The sequence below is a fragment of the Rattus norvegicus genome, chromosome 20 (genome assembly GCF_021556685.1).
Source record: "Rattus norvegicus strain SHRSP/BbbUtx chromosome 20, alternate assembly SHRSP_T2T, whole genome shotgun sequence".
NCBI lineage: Eukaryota > Metazoa > Chordata > Mammalia > Rodentia > Muridae > Rattus > Rattus norvegicus.
In genome coordinates, this window is record NC_141553.1 from 56487427 (window position 1) to 56509744 (window position 22318).

The window sequence follows — 22318 nt, forward strand, 5'->3', positions numbered from 1 at the left end:
TTTGAATACAGATACCCTCTAAGTGCTGAGCTTTTCATATACCTCTTCTTGCTTGTCTAGATTATCTCATCTCTGCAAAACATTCTCAAACACTTAATTTAATAATGTAATATGATGTAATGCACTGTCTTCAAACAATGTATGTATGTGAGGACAGAATACAATAAAGTGGTCCTTGTCGTGACTTCAGCCTAGATTTCTTATAAGCTGAAATATATGTAATATATACTAAATATGATTTATTTGTCTCCTTGTTGTTTCTCAAACTTGGTATACAGGCATATAACAAGTTTAAAAAACAAGTTTATACTTTATTTTATTAAGAAAATTTGGAATGAAAATGAATGTCTTTCTTGGGAACTGAATTTTCCCTTTTTTAAACAAATAGATGAAGAAAGCTGTGTTGTAAGAACATAATTTTTCCTGATCCATTCTAAATACTTATGATTGAATTTAAGTTAAAATAAATGAAGTGACTCATTCCTGTAGTGAGGCAAAAGCATCAGATTCAGACTCAAGGAGAAAAGTTACAGCCTCCAGGTCAAAAATGAAAGAAAAAAAAAAAAACACAAGTCTACCTGCTACATATAACTTTTCTGCTCCATCCTAACAACATGCTTTGTTCAGTGCTTGGAATATGATCAGATATGGATCACTATTAGAAACTAGTGTTTTTATTCACCACTAAAAAGCTGTGCAAATTTCAATGAAAATCTCTTATTCTCAGAGGAACTTGCTCATGCCTGGCCTCAACAGACCTTGTTCTTAGTTGTGAGTTTAGCAATCTACCCCCAATCTCCACCATGCTCAGGTAGCTACAAGGACATAACTTCAAAGTCTCCGCCAGAGATGCCTGAACTTCTGGCAGAACAAGCTAATGATCTCTGTGAGAGGTTCATTGTAAATCTGGAGAAATCAAAACATAATTTTGATGGTCTTCTGAGAACCTCAAAGTCCTAGGAAAGAAGATATATCCAAAATTAGAATATGACCTCTGCTCTCAAATAAGACCAGGTAAGCAATACCATGGTTTCACTCCAAGGACATTAAAGAAGGTGGTCTGGGTGAGGGCTTCAGTGCCACACAGGGGGTCAATATAGACACAGAGATCAAAGTTGGGTACAAGTGTCCCCTTGTTCTTAACACTCAAATTTTTAAATGGCCAGTAGAGCTCATAGTACTTACCTTGTGGGATGATTCAAAGATTAAATTTAATAAAGTAGGAAACTTTTGTGAAGGTCTGGAGAGATGGCTCAGTATATTATAGTGCTTTGTATCCAAGCATGTGGTCATGACACCCTAGGACAAGGTGAAAACCCAGGTACAGTTCTGTGTGCTTATAACTGGGCACTAAGAACCAAAAACAGGTTTCTGAGAGCTGGCTGACTAGACGCCCTAGCAGAAACAATGAGTTTCTGGGTCAATGAAAGGTATTGTCTCTCCAGAAAAGGACAGAGAGATTAGAGGAAGGCATCCTACTCTTGACTCCACACGTACATATATCAAATACACATATAAATGTGTATATACACATCACACTCAGACCAGATAAAAAGAGAGAGATGGGTAGGGAGGAGACAAAGGAGGGGTGGCAGGTGGTGGAAAGGAGAAAAGAAAGAAAGATTGATCTATTCCATACTGAACCTTTGAGAAACAATCGAATAGGGAGCTAGTGTCACACCAAGAATACACCAAGAAACAATAAATAGCCAGCACACGCTAGGAACATCAGACACACAACATTCTCTTTCAAATGGAAACTTTTCCCCCTCAAATATGTAAAGAATTTCACTAATGTTTCTACTTACCTCTTCTGTGTATTAATTCTACATTTGTCCTAACTTTATGATATCTGCTCCTCTTTTCCAAGGTCTGATGGCAGTTGTCCCCTCTGCTTCTATGGTACCATACTTACACACTGCAGAAATGAATCTGAAATTGTCACATACATGTTGAGGGGGAAAAAAACCTAAAGAATCTTGAATGATACACAGACTTTGTTTTTCTATAGTCATACTGGTGAACGGGGGGTGGGTATAAATAATCTTTGAGTCAAGTCTCACTGTATCAAGCCTATTGTGAGTAGTCCTGCTAAGACAAGATTAATGACTGGTTGCTTTAAGTAGATTTAAATAAATAGTTCTATTCTAGTTCCCTGATGCTTTGTTCTGACAGTTGCAATTTCCATAACATTTAACACTGTTAATTTTATTTTGGCTATATTTTTAATAATGACATTTTTCATTTTTAATAGATCTAATTTGACCATCCTCCTATCATAGGAACGTAAAATTGCTGCATAGTAAAAGTAAGCGAGCTACATTAAAGAAGATTTCAAACCATCCCTTCAATGTCCTCTGATCTCTGCTCTGAAAGCTAGGGGTAAACACTATAATTAGTGCATGCATTAAAACTTAGTCCCATCACTTTTACTATGATATAAAAGGTTGGCAGTGTACATTTCAGAATATGGTGCCACAAATGCTTAATCTCTGAGTGGAATAATGAAATTGAAAAACACAACCTTCCTTCAGGGTTGGGGCAGGGAGAAGAGTTGATGTGAATGTGCTCCATTAAAATTAAATAAATAAATAAATAAATAAATAAATAAATAAATAAATAAATAAATAAATTTTACTCCAAGCCCACTGAAAATCAGACATAGCCAGAAGGAAAGTGTAAAAGGCTCTCTGATGGCTTGGATTACAGACAACTATTCCCACAAAGCCTATCAGAGATAAACGAAATAAATGGAAGGAAAATGCTAACCGGCCTTTGTTCCAATAACTGCAGAATGTCATATTGGAATTCTCAACACAAAGCCAAATGGCTGGCAGGATCATCTGTATGCAAATAGAGAGGAAGTGACCCCTCCCCTGCCCTCAAGCTATTCTGAGATCATTGATGTAGTTTCTTTCAATAACCAAATTGCCTTTTCTAGATACCTTAAATTTTTCTTATGAATATTTTATGCCTAAATATTCTACTCTCTCAGTTTACAAGTTTGTAGCTCCCTCACTGTGCAACACCTGACACTCCCTGTGTGGTGAAAGGCAAGGTCCTCTCTCTGAACATCTAAGGGATTCAGAGCAACCTCTTGCTGTCCCCTACAGGTTTAGCAGGTGACTAAAGCTTGACCAATCTGATGATTTTGCCAGGCATTTGGAATTGCACCCAAGTGGCAGAAAGAAATACGGACAGTTTGGGATGCATTCCAAGAAGCATCTACAAGGTTGGAGGTGGCACAAGTGCGGCAAGGTAGCAGCAGGTCCTTTCTAGGCTGTTCCTTTGTTGCGACCTTGACTGTGTGCCTTGCTGCCTGCGTTCCTGTCAGGTTTGCCCTCTTCTAGGCCTCTCATAGACAAACTAGAGAGCTTCCTGATACATTGCCAGCACATAGCTCTTTGCTGAAGTTAAGGAGAATCTGCCTCCGATGCTTGCAACAATGCCCTGACTGATGCCGGGAAGATTCCCTACTGTACTGCACGGGCTCCCAGTGCTGCCCAGCATGTTTTAGTTCTGTGTCCTAAAATAATATTTAACAGGAATATACTCACTACTCAAAGTGTTTATTTGTACGGCAAAACCCCTCCTGGTTTTTCAGCATTGGGCAGCTAGAAATACTGTTTTAGAAACAGATCAGGATAGAAGAAAACATTAAACATTTTTATCTGGGTCAGAAAATAACATGTAATAAGATTTTGTAAACACTCAGTAAAAACTAAGAAATTTTTTTTACTGTTAAAGATAAGATTTCTTCTTCATAAAGAATAAGCACTGAGAAAAAAAAATTCCACACGTCTAGAAAAAAATATCTGACCAGTGAAAGACTTTAAGAGACACTGAGGCATGATTCCTGAGCCCATGACTCTGGATTCCAGTTCAGATTGGCTACTGAGCAGCGAGTGGTTGTAAACCATCCTGCCTTGGCCTTGTGGTATGTGTGTGCAGCTGGCATTTTGTGACAGGGGTAAGGTGAGAGTGAGCTAAGTCAGGTAGCATTGTGCAAGCACACTAATTCAGTGTGAATGACAGACCCATCCACCACTAGGCCCCACATAGTGGTATGCGCTGTACCTTTTCATACTCTCCTCTCACTCCTTTTCTTAAAATTTCACATGAAGGTTTGTTGGGAACCTCGGCACAGCTGTTAGTATCCACCCCCCTCTCTCCTGGTCCCTTAAGGATTTCTCTAAAGGTAACTATGAGGTCCTGTGCCTCAGACCCCAGGAGAGTCCATATGTTGTGCTACTGACATTGTTGGTTTCTATTCTTTGTCACATCTAATGAGAGCAGCAACCCTCACCTCTTCACCTTTGTCCTCTGAATAGCAGTAAGTTTGCTGCAGAGTGAAAAAGGCCTTTGGTTGATTCAGTAAAAGTAACTATTAGGGAAATGTTCTTAGATCCTTTTCTGCCCTTTTAAGATCTTGTCTCCCTTCCTCTTCCACTATCCACTTCCTCTCTATAATAACTAACTGGTAAAAAAATCAAACTGGAACTTCAAGCCTTGGACTGTTGAAGAAATGATCTCAGAGCGTCCCCTCAGTGACCCTGCCCGATTCATCACCACCATCCCTCAGCTCACTGCTCCTTTCTAACAGATAGCCTAATTCCATTCTGGCCCATGCTTGCTTTCAGGGAACATTCTGGGCAATCTGCTTAAAAGACAAAGCAAATCACTTTAGCATTTCTTAAAAACTCACAGTCATTCACCTCTGCACTCAGAAAAAAGAAAAATCTAAGCCCTGAACTTGTGACACACAAGATTCCTACATGTGCAGTTTCAAACCCTAACCAGTCCTCATTTTCAAGCCTTCTGTCCTCTCCCATGCGAGCTGCCCTGTCCAGTCTTTGTTCCCTTCTGTGAACAAGGCCTCTGAAGTAGGATCTGTGGGTCAAGTTTCTCTCTGCACAAATGTTCTTTGTCCTCCCATCCACTCCCAGCCCAGCACAGACCTACATGTACCCAAGAACTCACCATCCTTTTCTTCTGGTTCAGTCTCTGCTGTACTCTAAGACGACAAAGTCTCCTATTCATTTTGGCCTCTTCTATCTTACAGCAGAGCTTCCACAAGGAGAACCAGTTCACCTTTGTTTACCACGGTGTCCCTAGCACTTTAAGCAGAGCTTAAGATGTGTCAGCTATGCAATAAATATTTGTACTGATTGGTCAGTGAATGGATTTTTTTGAAATTTAAATGGAAATTAACTATATTGCCTATCCCAATCTCCCTTTCTCTGAAAACTCTTCTTGGCTCAAAAGGATTCTGTCAGGAAGAAAGAAACAGTCGCCTCCTGGCTACCAGTGACTTCAGGTTCTAATAGTAAGAGGAAATTCAACATTTGCCCCATTACCAGTTGTCCATTTAACTACCAACACTCTTTTGCTGGTAGAATCCCTCATCTGTTTTGGACTAAGAAAGCATTCATGGCTGTGACGCTAGAATAGACCATATAGACACTACGTACATTCTTAGACAAAGAAACTAGCTTACCGCACAGAACTATATCATTTCAAACCATTCTTCCCACTTCCCAGAACGGAGGGTAAGGAGGCCTTTTGTTAACCAAGCTTGAATTTAGGAGTATAATATGTCATATTTTCACATGGGGAAGTAATGGGGGTTTATTTTGGTTTGGTTTTTGTTTTGTTTTGCATAGAATTCCAGTTTAGTTCATGCACAGCCTTTTAATTCCTTAATGCAGAAGGGGAAAAAAAACTAAATAATCAGCTTCTTAGAATATATACATAAGAAGCTCTGTTTAACCCTAAGCTATTTAACACTTCAGTGGTTTTATAAGCACCAGAGTCTCATTAAACCTTATGTGTGTGCCTTTGTGTGGGTAAGGCAAAGGGTGGCCCCAGGGTGATGACTGAACAATCACACTGACTAAGCTGAGGACTGAAATTAGGAGGCAAGCAACAGTGACATCTAGTGTGAGTAGGAAATGCTAAGACGGATAAACTCCAGTTCCTCCCAAAACAAAGGAAACGCTACTGGAGAGATGAATGCAAGTTAGTGTTAGAAAAGTGATGCTGGATACAGACGTAAAAGCAGAAGCAGCTGCAACAGTGACTCCCAGAGAGCCTACTCAAAGGCCCTTGCCTTCAAGTGCTCTTTCCAATATACATTAGTATGGACTGTGTCATCGCCCTCCCTGGTTCTACAGCCCGCACCCACCCCTGCCTTTTGGAACCTCTCTCTAGAATCAGCAAACTCTCTGTCCCTCTGCTTGGAATATTTTACAGGGTATCTGGATGCCGCCTTCCCTTTTGAGTAAAAACTTTTGTTTGTACATTTTCCCTCCATACCTACCCTACCTGCCTACAGCAGGAAAACACACATAATTGAGGATGCACCCCACTGCAGACTTCTTAGAGAGCCTGTTCCTCTGCCAACCAAACATTCCACTCTAACCCCATATTAGCTGAAATCAACTTTCAAAGACTTGTTTATTCAAAACCGTTTGTGGAGGGTATTATCTCCAGGATCACAGTTTCCATAGGAACCATTATCATCTTCAGTGTGTCATCCCAACATCCTTCAGCTGGACTACAGCTGCTTCAACAACTCCACCTTCACCTCAGCCACCCACTCCTGTGGTCCTCATTCATCCAATTTGGTCTCAAGTGCCCCTCCCACAACTTGTTCCTCCAACGGCAGTGAAATCTTCATCTGTAACTTGCAGGCTTCCCTCTAAGATAATTTCTATTTGCCTACACTGACTTCCATGTGCAGCCTATACTCAAGGCCCACCATCCTCACTGCTTTATTAATGTGCTCCCTTCCCTAACTCCTTTCTCTGACCACTAGTCCTGAGGATAAGACAGCCCATCAACACCTATGTATAAGCAGAAAAATCACTCACCCAATCTGACTTATCCTGTGAAATTTGTAACAAGAAGGCAGGAGAAGATGTCACTACTGACTGTGATTCTCCCTCACTGTTACTTTGTAACTCACCATGAACTATTTTACAGGTACTTTCTCCTTACTTGAGTACATTACCCAGACAATAAGGGAGTCAATGATCTGCTCAGTCTTAAACTCACAAAGCTTTGTTTATGGACATTCATTTTCCGCTTTCTCTCTCCTACCAAACTTCAGTTCCTCCTTGTGTAGGAAATACCACCATCCTCCCCACCTCACCTTCTCAAGGACTTCAATCAGTGGATTCCCCTTTTGCTCAGCCATTATTTCCTCTCTACTCTATCAGTCCTGTTTTATGCAAACTCATCACGACAAATTGAATCCAAAATAAGACAAATTAATCAGTCCCCAAATTATCTGCTCACACATGTCTAGCCAAATTCTTTAAAGGAAGCCTACATTTTCATCCCCGTTCTTTCCCCAGGCCACTTCTGTGTGTTTGTTCCCATTGTCCTAGTATACATATTTCTATCTTTAACCACTCACATGCCTGAGGCCTAACTACACCATCACTTACTAAGGGCAAGTCTTGGACGGACTCTCCACTAAGATCTGTGCCCTCTCATTCATCCCATATTACCTTCCTGAACAAGTTAGGTCCTGTTTCTTCCTCCTAACCTCATGTTCCCAGAAATACGACTCAGATTCAATATACATTTACAGAGAAGAGCCATATAACTAGGCTCTTCTCCGGCTGCATTATAACCTATTTCAGGCCATTTACTGTGATTTGCGTTCTGCCTTGTCGCTGGTTACCTGTGCTCAGTTACCGTGTGTCGGACTCCTCACATCTCCCTGAGAGAATCTCTCACATCTGCCTCTATCACAGAATTCTTTCTGCCTCTCAGATGGGATGTCCCACCTCCTGTTCTACCCTTCTGTATAGGCTGTAAGTTTTTAAATTACATCCATACAATACAAAAGATATTCTCTGTACTTTCTTTGCATGCTCTCCTTCCCCAACACCAGATCCATGAAAATGTTGAAAGTTTGTCGTGCCCAGCCTGGTCTAGCTTCTTTTCTACATTTAGGAAAATGTATATACCTTGACTGGAAATACTTTTGTGAGTGTCTCCTAGAAACTTGGATTTCTTATAATAATCATAACTTACCATACAAACTCCTAAATGAACTACTTATTCCCAACTTTTAACTGTTTTACACAACACTCAATATCAGTATGTTCAACCTTTTATCTTTCTCCTCCTTATTCCTAATCTTAAGATACAACACCACAGTGCAACCTCAAAAGTATTTTTAATTCTTCTGTATATACATTCCAGTATTCAGCAATTCCTTTTCTTTTTGATCTTTAAAACGTATCTCGCAGTGGAGACATTTTTGACTTTTGCTTCCATCTCCCTATTCATGAACATCAATATCCCTCTGGTTGTCTGCAACAGCTCCAGAATCTGTCACTTTCATTGGGACAGTGGAACATGGTATTTGGCATGTTTTGAAGCTCATGTCTGGGATCACCTAATAATGTATATATATTAGGTTTTCCCCTGAGTGTGGTTTCCTTTAGTATGGAGACCATAGAATTAAAAATCATAATAAGTGACCCGCGGATCCCGGCCCGCAGCCGCTCTCTGCTCCCAGACCCGGTGAGAGAGAGAGACCCAACCGCCTGGTCAGGTGGGCACTCCTGAGGCTGCAGAGCGGAAGAGACCACGAACACTGCTCACCCCTGCCCACATCCCTGGCCCAAGAGGAAACTGTATAAGGCCTCTGGGCTCCCGTGGGGGAGGGCCCGGGAGCAGCAGGACAACTGCCTGAGACACCGCCAGAACCTGAAAGAAACGGACCGGATAAACAGTTCTCTGCACCCAAATCCCGTGGGAGGGAGAGCTAAACCTTCAGAGAGGCAGACAAGCCTGGGAAACCAGAAGAGACTGCTCCCTGCACACACATCTCAGACGCCAGAGGAAAAAGCCAAAGACCATCTGGAACCCTGGTGCACTGAAGCTCCCGGAAACGGCAGCACAGGTCTTCCTGGTTGCTGCCGCTGCAGAGAGCCCCTGGGCAGCACCCCACGAGCGAACCTGAGCCTCGGGACCACAGGTAAGACCAAATTTTCTGCTGCAAGAAAGCTGCCTGGTGAACTCAAGACACAGGCCCACAGGAACAGCTGAAGACCTGTAGAGAGGAAAAACTACACGCCCGAAAGCAGAACACTCTGTCCCCATAACTGACTGAAAGAGAGGAAAACAGGTCTACAGCACTCCTGACACACAGGCTTATAGGACAGTCTAGCCACTGTCAGAAATAGCAGAACAAAGTAACACTAGAGATAATCTGATGGCGAGAGGCAAGCGCAGGAACCCAAGCAACAGAAACCAAGACTACATGCCATCATCGGAGCCTAATTCTCCCACCAAAACAAACATGGAATATCCAAACACACCAGAAAAGCAAGATCTAGTTTCAAAATCATATTTGATCATGATGCTGGAGGAGTTCAAGAAAGACATGAACACACTTAGGGAAACACAGGAAAACATTAATAAACAAGTAGAAGCCTACAGAGAGGAATCGCAAAAATCCCTGAAAGAATTCCAGGAAAACACAATCAAACAGTTGAAGGAATTAAAAATGGAAATAGAAGCAATCAAGAAAGAACACATGGAAATAACCCTGGATATAGAAAACCAAAAGAAGAGACAAGGAGCTGTAGATACAAGCTTCACCAACAGAATACAAGAGATGGAAGAGAGAATCTCAGGAGCAGAAGATTCCATAGAAATCATTGACTCAACTGTCAAAGATAATGTAAAGCGGAAAAAGCTACTGGTCCAAAACATACAGGAAATCCAGGACTCAATGAGAAGATCAAACCTAAGGATAGTAGGTATAGAAGAGAGTGAAGACTCCCAGCTCAAAGGACCAGTAAATATCTTCAACAAAATCATAGAAGAAAACTTCCCTAACCTAAAAAAAGAGATACCCATAGGCATACAAGAAGCCTACAGAACTCCAAATAGATTGGACCAGAAAAGAAACACCTCCCGTCACATAATTGTCAAAACACCAAACGCACAAAATAAAGAAAGAATATTAAAAGCAGTAAGGGAAAAAGGTCAAGTAACATATAAAGGGAGACCTATCAGAATCACACCAGACTTCTCGCCAGAAACTATGAAGGCCAGAAGATCCTGGACTGATGTCATACAGACCCTAAGAGAACACAAATGCCAGCCCAGGTTACTGTATCCAGCAAAACTCTCAATTAACATTGATGGAGAAACCAAGATATTCCATGAAAAACCAAATTTACACAATATCTTTCTACAAATCCAGCACTACAAAGGATAATAAATGGTAAAGCCCAACATAAGGAGGCAAGCTATACCCTAGAAGAAGCAAGAAACTAATCGTCTTGGCAACAAAACAAAGAGAATGAAAGCACACAAACATAACCTCACATCCAAATATAAATATAAAGGGAAACAATAATCACTATTCCTTAATATCTCTCAATATCAATGGCCTCAACTCCCCAATAAAAAGACATAGATTAACAAACTGGATACGCAACGAGGACCCTGCATTCTGCTGCCTACAGGAAACACACCTCAGAGACAAAGACAGACACTACCTCAGAGTGAAAGGCTGGAAAACAACTTTCCAAGCAAATGGTCAGAAGAAGCAAGCTGGAGTAGCCATTCTAATATCAAATAAAATCAATTTCCAACTAAAAGTCATCAAAAAAGATAAGGAAGGACACTTCATATTCATCAAAGGAAAAATCCACCAAGATGAACTCTCAATCCTAAATATCTATGCCCCAAATACAAGGGCACCTACATACGTAAAAGAAACCTTACTAAAGCTCAAAACACACATTGCACCTCACACAATAATAGTTGGAGATTTCAACACCCCACTCTCATCAATGGACAGATCATGGAAACAGAAATTAAACAGTGATGTCGACAGACTAAGAGAAGTCATGAGCCAAATGGACTTAACGGATATTTATAGAACATTCTATCCTAAAGCAAAAGGATATACCTACTTCTCAGCTCCTCATGGTACTTTCTCCAAAATTGACCATATAATTGGTCAAAAAACGGGCCTCAACAGGTACAGAAAGATAGAAATAATCCCATGCGTGCTATCGGACCACCACGGCCTAAAACTGGTCTTCAATAACAATAAGGGAAGAATGCCCACATATACGTGGAAATTGAACAATGCTCTACTCAATGATAACCTGGTCAAGGAAGAAATAAAGAAAGAAATTAAAAACTTTTTAGAATTTAATGAAAATGAAGATACAACATACTCAAACTTATGGGACACAATGAAAGCTGTGCTAAGAGGAAAACTCATAGCGCTGAGTGCCTGCAGAAAGAAACAGGAAAGAGCATATGTCAGCAGCTTGACAGCACACCTAAAAGCTCTAGAACAAAAAGAAGCAAATACACCCAGGAGGAGTAGAAGGCAGGAAATAATCAAACTCAGAGCTGAAATCAACCAAGTAGAAACAAAAAGGACCATAGAAAGAATCAACAGAACCAAAAGTAGGTTCTTTGAGAAAATCAACAAGATAGATAAACCCTTAGCCAGACTAACGAGAGGACACAGAGAGTGCGTCCAAATTAACAAAATCAGAAATGAAAAGGGAGACATAACTACAGATTCAGAGGAAATTCAAAAAATCATCAGATCTTACTATAAAAACCTATATTCAACAAAATTTGAAAATCTTCAGGAAATGGACAATTTCCTAGACAGATACCAGGTATCGAAGTTAAATCAGGAACAGATAAACCAGTTAAACAACCTCATAACTCCTAAGGAAATAGAAGCAGTCATTAAAGGTCTCCCAACCAAAAAGAGCCCAGGTCCAGACGGGTTTAGTGCAGAATTCTATCAAACCTTCATAGAAGACCTCATACCAATATTATCCAAACTATTCCACAAAATTGAAACAGATGGAGCCCTACCGAATTCCTTCTACGAAGCCACAATTACCCTTATACCTAAACCACACAAAGACACAACAAAGAAAGAGAACTTCAGACCAATTTCCCTTATGAATATCGACGCAAAAATACTCAATAAAATTCTGGCAAACCGAATTCAAGAGCACATCAAAACAATCATCCACCATGATCAAGTAGGCTTCATCCCAGGCATGCAGGGATGGTTTAATATACGGAAAACCATCAACGTGATCCATTATATAAACAAACTGAAAGAACAGAACCACATGATCATTTCATTAGATGCTGAGAAAGCATTTGACAAAATTCAACACCCCTTCATGATAAAAGTCCTGGAAAGAATAGGAATACAAGGCCCATACCTAAACATAGTAAAAGCCATATACAGCAAACCAGTTGCTAACATTAAACTAAATGGAGAGAAACTTGAAGCAATCCCACTAAAATCAGGGACTAGACAAGGCTGCCCACTCTCTCCCTACTTATTCAATATAGTTCTTGAAGTTCTAGCCAGAGCAATCAGACAACAAAAGGAGATCAAAGGGATACAGATCGGAAAAGAAGAGGTCAAAATATCACTATTTGCAGATGACATGATAGTATATTTAAGTGATCCCAAAAGCTCCACCAGAGAACTATTAAAGCTGATAAACAACTTCAGCAAAGTGGCTGGGTATAAAATTAACTCAAATAAATCAGTTGCCTTCCTCTATACAAAAGAGAAACAAGCCGAGAAAGAAATTAGGGAAACGACACCCTTCATAATAGACCCAAATAATATAAAGTACCTCGGTGTGACTTTAACCAAGCAAGTAAAAGATCTTTACAATAAGAACTTCAAGACACTGAGGAAAGAAATTGAAGAAGACCTCAGAAGATGGAAAGATCCCCCATGCTCATGGATTGGCAGGATTAATATAGTAAAAATGGCCATTTTACCAAAAGCAATCTACAGATTCAATGCAATCCCCATCAAAATACCAATCCAATTCTTCAAAGAGTTGGACAGAACAATTTACAAATTCATCTGGAATAACAAAAAACCCAGGATAGCTAAAGCTATCCTCAACAATAAAAGGACTTCAGGGGGAATCACTATCCCTGAACTCAAGCAGTATTACAGAGCAATAGTGATAAAAACTGCATGGTATTGGTACAGAGACAGATAGATAGACCAATGGAATAGAATTGAAGACCCAGAAATGAACCCACACACCTATGGTCACTTGATTTTTGAGAAAGGAGCCAAAACCATCCAATGGAAAAAAGATAGCATTTTCAGCAAATGGTGCTGGTTCAACTGGAGGGCAACATGTAGAAGAATGCAAATCGATCCATGCTTATCACCCTGTACAAAGCTTAAGTCCAAGTGGATCAAGGACCTCCACATCAAACCAGACACACTCAAACTAATAGAAGAAAAACTAGGGAAGCATCTGGAACACATGGGCACTGGAAAAAATTTCCTGAACAAAACACCAATGGCTTATGCTCTAAGATCAAGAATCGACAAATGGGATCTCATAAAACTGCAAAGCTTCTGTAAGGCAAAGGACACTGTGGTTAGGACAAAACGGCAACCAACAGATTGGGAAAAGATCTTTACCAATCCTACAACAGATAGAGGACTTATATCCAAAATATACAAAGAACTCAAGAAGTTAGACCGCAGGGAAACAAATAACCCTATTAAAAAATGGGGTTCAGAGCTAAACAAAGAATTCACAGCTGAGGAATGCCGAATGGCTGAGAAACACCTAAAGAAATGTTCAACATCTTTAGTCATAAGGGAAATGCAAATCAAAACAACCCTGAGATTTCACCTCACACCAGTGAGAATGGCTAAGATCAAAAACTCAGGTGACAGCAGATGCTGGCGAGGATGTGGAAAAAGAGGAACACTCCTCCATTGTTGGTGGGATTGCAGACTGGTAAAACCATTCTGGAAATCAGTCTGGAGGTTCCTCAGAAAATTGGACATTGAACTGCCTGAGGATCCAGCTATACCTCTCTTGGGCATATACCCAAAAGATGCCTCAACATATAAAAGAGACACGTGCTCCACTATGTTCATCGCAGCCTTATTTATAATAGCCAGAAAATGGAAAGAACCCAGATGCCCTTCAACAGAGGAATGGATACAGAAAATGTGGTACATCTACACAATGGAATATTACTCAGCTATCAAAAACAACGAGTTTATGAAATTCGTAGGCAAATGGTTGGAACTGGAAAATATCATCCTGAGTGAGCTAACCCAATCACAGAAAGACATACATGGTATGCACTCATTGATAAGTGGCTATTAGCCCAAATGCTTGAATTACCCTAGATGCCTAGAACAAACGAAACTCAAGACGGATGATCAAAATGTGAATGCTTCACTCCTTCTTTAAATGAGGAAAAAGAATACCCTTGGAAGGGAAGGGAGAGGCAAAGATTAAATCAGAGACTTAAGGAACACCCATTCAGAGTCTGCCCCACATGTGGCCCATACATATACAGCCACCCAATTAGACAAGATGGATGAAGCAAAGAAGTGCAGACCGACAGGAGCCGGATGTAGATCGCTCCTGAGAGACACAGCCAGAATACAGCAAATACAGAGGCGAATGCCAGCAGCAAACCACTGAACTGAGAATAGGTCCCCTATTGAAGGAATCAGAGAAAGAACTGGAAGAGCTTGAAGGGGCTCGAGACCCCAAAAGTACAACAATGCCAAGCAACCAGAGCTTCCAGGGACTAAGCCACTACCTAAAGACTATACATGGACTGACCCTGGACGCTGACCCCATAGGTAGCAATGAATATCCTAGTAAGAGCACCAGTGGAAGGGGAAGCCCTGGGTCCTGCTAAGACTGAACCCCCAGTGAACTAGTCTATGGGGGGAGGGCGGCAATGGGGGGAGGGTTGGGAGGGGAACACCCATAAGGAAGGGAGGGGGGAGGGGGATGTTTGCCCGGAAACCGGGAAAGGGAATAACACTCGAAATGTATATAAGAAATACTCAAGTTAATAAAAAAAAATCATAATAAGTTTTATCAGGAGTACCTTGAATAAAATAGTTAAACGGGATCAGGTTAAGGATGATAAACATATTCATATTACAGACAGACAAATGGACAAAAGTAGTCAATATCCCATAGCAATTATAAGAGATATCATACTGGAAGGTGGAGTTGTTCTTTAATTAGGCCCTGGTTTTCCTTGAAATTCCACAACTCACTGCTGTCCAGGACCTTGGCTCTGCTCTTGGAGATTTTCCGTTTCCATCCCTCATCAACCTAGCCACTTGTCAATGATCATTGGGGAAATGCCACAGACTTTGGCACCACGCCTTTTTCCAATCAAGATATTTAGGAACCTAAAAATTATTTCCTGGCTGAAAAGATCAGGAATATGCTAGTTCAGAATAAATTACACCCAGACATGCTTATTTCAGCTGGCGAAGGACATCTCTCAACTCTGTTGTTCCAGGAAATATGGTTTGTCTCTTACCCACGATTCCTCCAAGATGAGCCTTTCCCCTCTCTTTTCTCTTTTTCTCTACCTGTTCCCCACCACCTGATTACAATGTAAACTTTATGTTCCATAAGATATGCAACTGAGATAAATTTTTCTGCTGTACTTAGAATAGGAAACTCTTTCAGGGGTCAGTGTCCATGTCTTTAGGTGCTCTGCACAGAGAACAACTGTCAAACAGTAAGAAAAAGCTTACCTGAGGGTTGACAATAGTGGCTACAGCTCTACTTTCTTCCTCTATTAGTTAGTTTATTATTATTCCTTCATACATTTACATATCTGTATATGTGTATATGTATATGTATGTGTATGCATATTTATGTGTATATGTTTATGTATTGAAAGACCACTGGGGTGGGGAAGACCCCTACTCAAATCTTGAGACGACGCAACCCCCAAGGACTCACAAGAAACCGGTCTTGATGTAATAAACAAGAGGTGTATTTGAGGAACCAAAGCTCTGGGGACAACACGTATCTCACAGAGGAGACAGAGGAGTCAACCCCAAGCCCAATTAGGGGAAGGGATTTATAGGGAAAATTACATAGGCAGTTAGCAACAGTCACACAAAGCAATTTCGTTGGTTTGTAACTTGGACTCAGTTCAACTCTAGGCCACCCTCCTTCTGGGGCAAGCTGACCCTAATTCTCGTTTTCTCAGGACTGTTGAGTCAGGCCCTATCAAGCCCAGATGGTTTGTGGTGGCTATAGCCAGGCTACCTCCCCAAAACATTTTATGTTATTATTTGCTGTGAGGTATACTTGTCCTCACAGCAGGGTCAGTGGGGGATAGTTTAAAATCTTTATTCTTTCAGTATATGTTGTATATGTATATGTATATGTATATGTATATGTATATGTATATGTATATGTATATGTATATGTATATGTATATGTATATGTATATGTATATGTATATGTATATGTATATGTATATGTATATATGTATATGTATATGTATGGTTGACACAAATCTAAACAACCTTCTAGGACTCTAAAGTATTAATTTTCAATTTTGGTTGTCCATGATAATGAGCTGGACATCTTTGGAAACTTAGCATCCCACACACTAAATAACTAAATTTAAGACTCTAGGTATGGGACCTCGGCATTCTGCCTTTACAGAGCTAGTCATGTGATTGCAGTGTGTACATTAGGGGAAAACTGCTCCAGAACAAGCTGTTTTTCATGCTGCTTCTTCCTTTCAAGTCTTGGAACCCAGTACTGATTGCTCAACCTGTGGATCTGCCACCATCCCCAGCAGTAAATCAACAAGTATTGAATTCATAAGTGCTCACATCTGGAACTGATTCTACTTCCTCCGCACCCACCCTCCCAGCTGCATCTTTTTCTCTCTATGCATGGCACTAAATTCCTAGATTTAACAATTGCATTTTAAATTACTTTTCAGATCTGATTTTATGTCATCTCAATGCTGAAACTTTATTCCAGATTTCAACTAAATCTGCCATCTTCTCATCCGGCTTATGTGCTCATTCTCTCTTGCTTTCATTCATCTGCATCTGCCTTTTTTTTTATGGCCAATACCAAGTCATTTATAGAGACAATTTGAAACCCAGCTTATCTCTACCATGTGCTCTGACTCTGAGTCTCTCCGACTCTAGATTATTTGGCTACAATTACTGATCAGCTCATTTGAAGGTAGATATCTCCTGTGACTCTAAATCGTTATTTATTGTTTTGACATCTGGAAATTATTCTAATCATACAAAACGCTATTGCATATCATTTGCAGAAGTTTAATGATTAATAGAAAGGATTTAAAACAAAACCTAGGTATTTGAAAGCCCATAATTTTAAAGCACTTGGATATGAACACACACACCACAACATACAAAGGATGGGTGAAAAATCAAAATATCTTTTAACATTTCATACCATTTCTTAACATGTCATTTGTGCCTGAACATGGTAGGATCAAATTTTTGCAAGCCTTGGTGTTGTCACTAGAATGTACTGTCTAAGGTTAACTGGTATTTAAATTCCCTGTACAGATTTGTCACACTGTAAATGGAATACATTAGGCTACCAGAAATCTGGGTGAGGAAATGAGGTTCTGGTCCAGGATTCAGTTTGCTCAGGTCATGTTTTCATGCAGTTGTTGAGTTCAATCCAGACCCAGCTGGAGACCAATGGCAGGGAATGGAAATTATCATCGGAAAGAGAAATGTATGAATTCATAATAAATGCTTGCTGACTCCCTAAGCTGCCCCAGGCATAGTGCAAAGCAGAAGGGTTTTTAAAATCAAGGACAAGTGTAGATGATAAATATAGTAAAATAATAATACAGACACTCAGGTTAGATGTACATTCGGTAGAAATATAACTTCAAGAATGGAGGGTTTGAACAATTACTTAAATTCACTGGAGACCAGGAAACAGAAATAATGAAATTAAACAAAACAGATAAAAGATCACTGCGTAGTTGATTGATTGATTGATTGATTGATTGATTAAAAAGAAAACATGTGGTTGGCTGTTCACATGTGACAGAGATGCTAAAGACATGAGGAGATGAAAACAACACTCTATGACACTCCACCCTCCCCCCTCAGAACCAGGCGGGCAAACATACTATCTACCTAGTCAGTGAGTCAACACAGAGGCAAAACCTTGGAAATCCTCAGGGAGACGGTCACTACCAATGAAACCAGCAAAGTCAAAAGGACAGTTTCACTCACATCTTTACAAATGCACAATCTTAAAAGAATTGAAAGATTCTCCTGCTAAGGCAAGTGGTCATCATACTAACTCATGGGAGCTCTACAGAGCTTGAAGTCATTTCTGTCAACCTGCTTCATAGTAGCTCAGTCTCTCATGCGTTTGCCAAAGAGCCTTTCTCCTGCTTTTTCTCCATTCGCTTCCTTAAATGTCCTCTGGTGATTTTACATTATACTTTTTCTTTCTCTGGGGTGTACTTCTCTTAAAGTTCCAAAATGTTCTCTGTTAACTTTAGAAAAGCATTTCTAAGAATGTCTTTAATTGTATTTTAAACTTTGTATTTTACTCTATTTAATATTATTGTGGACATTTTGGTCAGACTGAACAAATCCTATAGCATTCTATGAACACCTATGGAAAAAAGGTTGCTGGTTTCTCAGCTGCATTTCTTGCTGGTGAGCATGCGACAAATGAGTACTTTCAAAATGAATATGAACAGTTTTAGACGAGAGCTACTTAAATGTCACTGCAGATAAGTCATGCAAGGATCACTACAGGGCATGACAGGGAGAGTTGAAGAAGACTTGAATGCCCCAACCAAGATAGAGATTGTCCCTGAGACTGTTACTGTCATAGATGCTGCGTTATACTCTGCTGGTAATGATTATTAATGGAACTGAAGCATCCGATGGCTCATTTTTCTTCATATACAAACTTTCCAAACTAGTCAGAAACCAGAAACATTTTTCTGCAGGGATTATTGGGAGTAGAAAAGAATATAAAATAAATAATATATTACAAATGTCATGATAAGTAGATTTGAATGAAATTACCCTCTACGAAAATTTAACAATAAGTTAATGCTCCTATTTATAAACAAAAAATCTATTTCTGCTAATTAAGTCTTAGTTCGTTAGGAAAACACGAATTATTGAGCATCTGTAATGTCTACATTCTAACAAGTTATCTGAGGTTTTCTTTCTTTTGGAGCTGTCCGTCAGTTAGCAATCACTACTTTATCAGCAGTGTGGAACTATACCTAACCTTGAGATGATATGTGTGGCTCTTGAACTCTTTATGACAAATGAGTGGCCATTCATGGTCCCCTTCCACAAATGATGAAGGACTAATCAGTCTGTATTTATTAGCACATCAGATTGCTTTAAAGGTCCAGCTAGGGAGCTAGAAAGACAAGGCCCTTTGACATTCACCTGGTTGCCCCAGGCAATGCACCTGCCTATGCATGCATCTTCACAGTAGGAATCTGGAGTGGATCCTGGAAGATTTTCTAAGAAACAATGTATGCATGTTTATATATAAACTGCGTGTCAGTGTGAAACTAGTATAGGATTTGGAAAAGAGACCAAGAAAGGTGTAATAAAGAAGGGCGGAGTGCAGGCAAAGTCCACATCAGTCTTGAAAAGGGACATAAAAGAAATTCTTTTTCTCCTTTCAACTCCCTCACCATTTTATTTTCCTTTTAGTAATTACATCTAGGAAAGGGTGATTGGTAGTGAATGTGCAAAGCTCATAGCTTCCTACGGCCGTTCTGACTGTATAGAAGTCCACTGTGGTAGACACTTTGTGACTGGGCAAGTGTTTGAGTGGTTAATGTAATTTACCTGTGTGTAGATTTATTTATGAGTTCATGATAAAATAAAGCTCTGTAATAATAAAAGAAATACGGGCTTTTCCCATGCCAGGTTTCCTATATATATTTTCTTAGCTTTTATTAAAAAATCACTAAATGTTAATGTTAATGTCTCCATCCATAAGATAAGCATTAGCCACCTAATGAGGAGGAGATCAGCTGATGACTTTCATAAAGTCCAGACAGTTTGAGTGAAATTATACCAGTTTAAATTTTAAAGTTTTGTTTCTGCTAAGTAGTTCTACTTATTGGATACTGTTTGGGTGGTATATTATTCTCTAATTAGGCAAAATCACAGAGTGTGGAAGGTTACTCTCAGAAGTTAAACTTCAGGCAGAAAAACAATCTCTCTAAAAAACATCCAACTCTTTTTATCTGGTTCAAAATGAGCAAAGTAGCAAATAAAGGTGATTAGTTCACCTGCCTGTTACATGATGGAGGTGGAAAGTGAGTAGAAACCTTCGTGCACAGGTTGACACCGTGAACAAGAAGTTGACACTTACTGTTGTCATGATGGCTACATTTTCAGAGTCCAAAGTTTTATACTAAAATATATAATTAAAATTTCTAAAAATTAATGTTATATCATAAACAAAACAACCCCTTTTCTCTGTAGAATAAAAAATTATCTTCGCTTCCTGACCAAACACTATAATTTCTCTGCGATTGGTCTTTTCCACCTATTGATACTATTCATTAATCTCCAGTGTGGAATAAAGTAAGTCTCTCAAAGACATGCAAATGATCAAATAAACCTGTATCAACACCCTCTCTGGAAAAGCTTTATATAAAAGTAGCAGGACACAAAACTAAAACAAACATGCTCAGCATGAACATAGGAGTATAACTTTCCCTACCACTTTACATAAGATTTGCTAAATAATATATTTCCTGCTCCCTTCCTATTGTTTTAAGTTCAGTGCTAGAAGTAAAAATAATTGTCATATTAGCAAGAATAGTAAAGACCAGAAAAATTGAATGAAAAATCTAATAATTCCTTTTAAAAATGAGATACAGCCCGTGGGGGAGCACGAGGGTCGGGTTGGTGCTGCAGCTAGATCCTGTGACCCTTAGGGAGACTGACCCGTGGTTCGCTCCTGTAAGACTTTACTAGAAAGATAAAACCCAATGAAACACCTATGTTTGACCCAAGTTTGTTCAAAGAAGTTGACTGGAGCCAGAATACAGCTATATTTTTCTTCAACCATTTCTCCAACGCATCCTGAGAAGACTTGGTTTTGAGGTTTCTTTGTACTGCAAACTTAAATAAAGTTTTGGGTTGTGTGTGTGTGTGTGTGTGTGTGTGTGTGTGTGTGTGTGTGTGTGTTTAAGGTAAATAACAGAGACTGGCGTCGTCAACCCGGAGCAGTTCATGAAATCTGTTGAGCATGTGAAGAAGTCTGGGGATTACTATGTTTCTGTTGTGGAAGATGTGACCCTAGGACAAATTATGGCTTCAGCAACTCTGATAATAGACATAAACTTATCCATTCATGTGTTAAGAGAGGGGGAGTAGAGGATGTGGTCCTTAGTGATGAGTGCAGATAGAAGCAGCTCGGCAAACTGTTATTACCAACTCTTAATTTGCTAAGCAAAAAAACTGAACAGTTACAAGATCACCCTTGAATGTCTATCGCAAAATGTCGGTTTCTACAAAAAGCTTGACTATACAGTATCTGAGGAAAATTACATGTGTCGGAGGTTCCTAAAGTAAAAGCCACTATCAAGAGGTTAATGCTACAAGGCTTTATTGTTTTAGAGTTCATTTTTGTTGCTGCAACCCAGTGAGCTCCCTAACTACTAGACTGAAAAAAATGCTGTTGTGTGCCAGTGTAGTGACACGAGAGGATGCCTGTGGCTGCTGGGAGTATAAATGATCAGAAAGGGAGATGATTTTTAACCAAAGGAATATATTTCAACTTGAATCTTTTCTTGCATTGTATTTTTCTAAAATTTGTCTTCATTTCTTGGTAGTCAAGTATATGGGTAGTAAACAGTTGTCTGCTCAATGCTGCTCATTTTTAAATATATATAAATAATTATTCAACATATATTGAATATATATTGAATATATATATTGAATAAGGGTGTTTCTTATCATAAAGTTATTTTTCTTTCATTCATCTAAAAAGGCTTAATGTGTACCACTTCTCACATTACAAGGAGTTGGGCACTTCTGCCATTATGACCACCAGATACATAATTGCACATTGTTGATCCTAACCCTGCACAGAACTGGGAGACTCTTTTTAAAGCAACAAAACAAAAGAAAAATGGGACAAGGTACAACAGCATAAATAACTATTTTACTAAGCATACAGTTCTGTGCAGATACTGTACCACTTGTCTCATCTTTCAAATGATGTAAGAATTATCCAAGGACAGGTACAGAGTTCCAGGGTACTGTTCAGCAGTGAGTGAGAAGCTCCTAGTGGATTCTGTATGATTGACATTTGAAGCCTTTGAATGACAAAATTGTGCGGTACTGCCTCTGGTACAGCTTTAAAATGATGGTAGCTTTTCTATATAGTGTGATTATAATGGTACTATTATTCTGATCACTGTCTCATTTTATTTA

At 39.6% G+C, this 22318-nt stretch overlaps 1 pseudogene; it reads left to right on the plus strand.

The window, feature by feature from the left end:
- The first annotated feature begins 18628 nt into the window (after positions 1–18628).
- Positions 18629–21454, plus strand: LOC147998753 (glucosamine 6-phosphate N-acetyltransferase pseudogene; annotated as a pseudogene).
- The last annotated feature ends 864 nt before the right edge of the window (positions 21455–22318 follow it).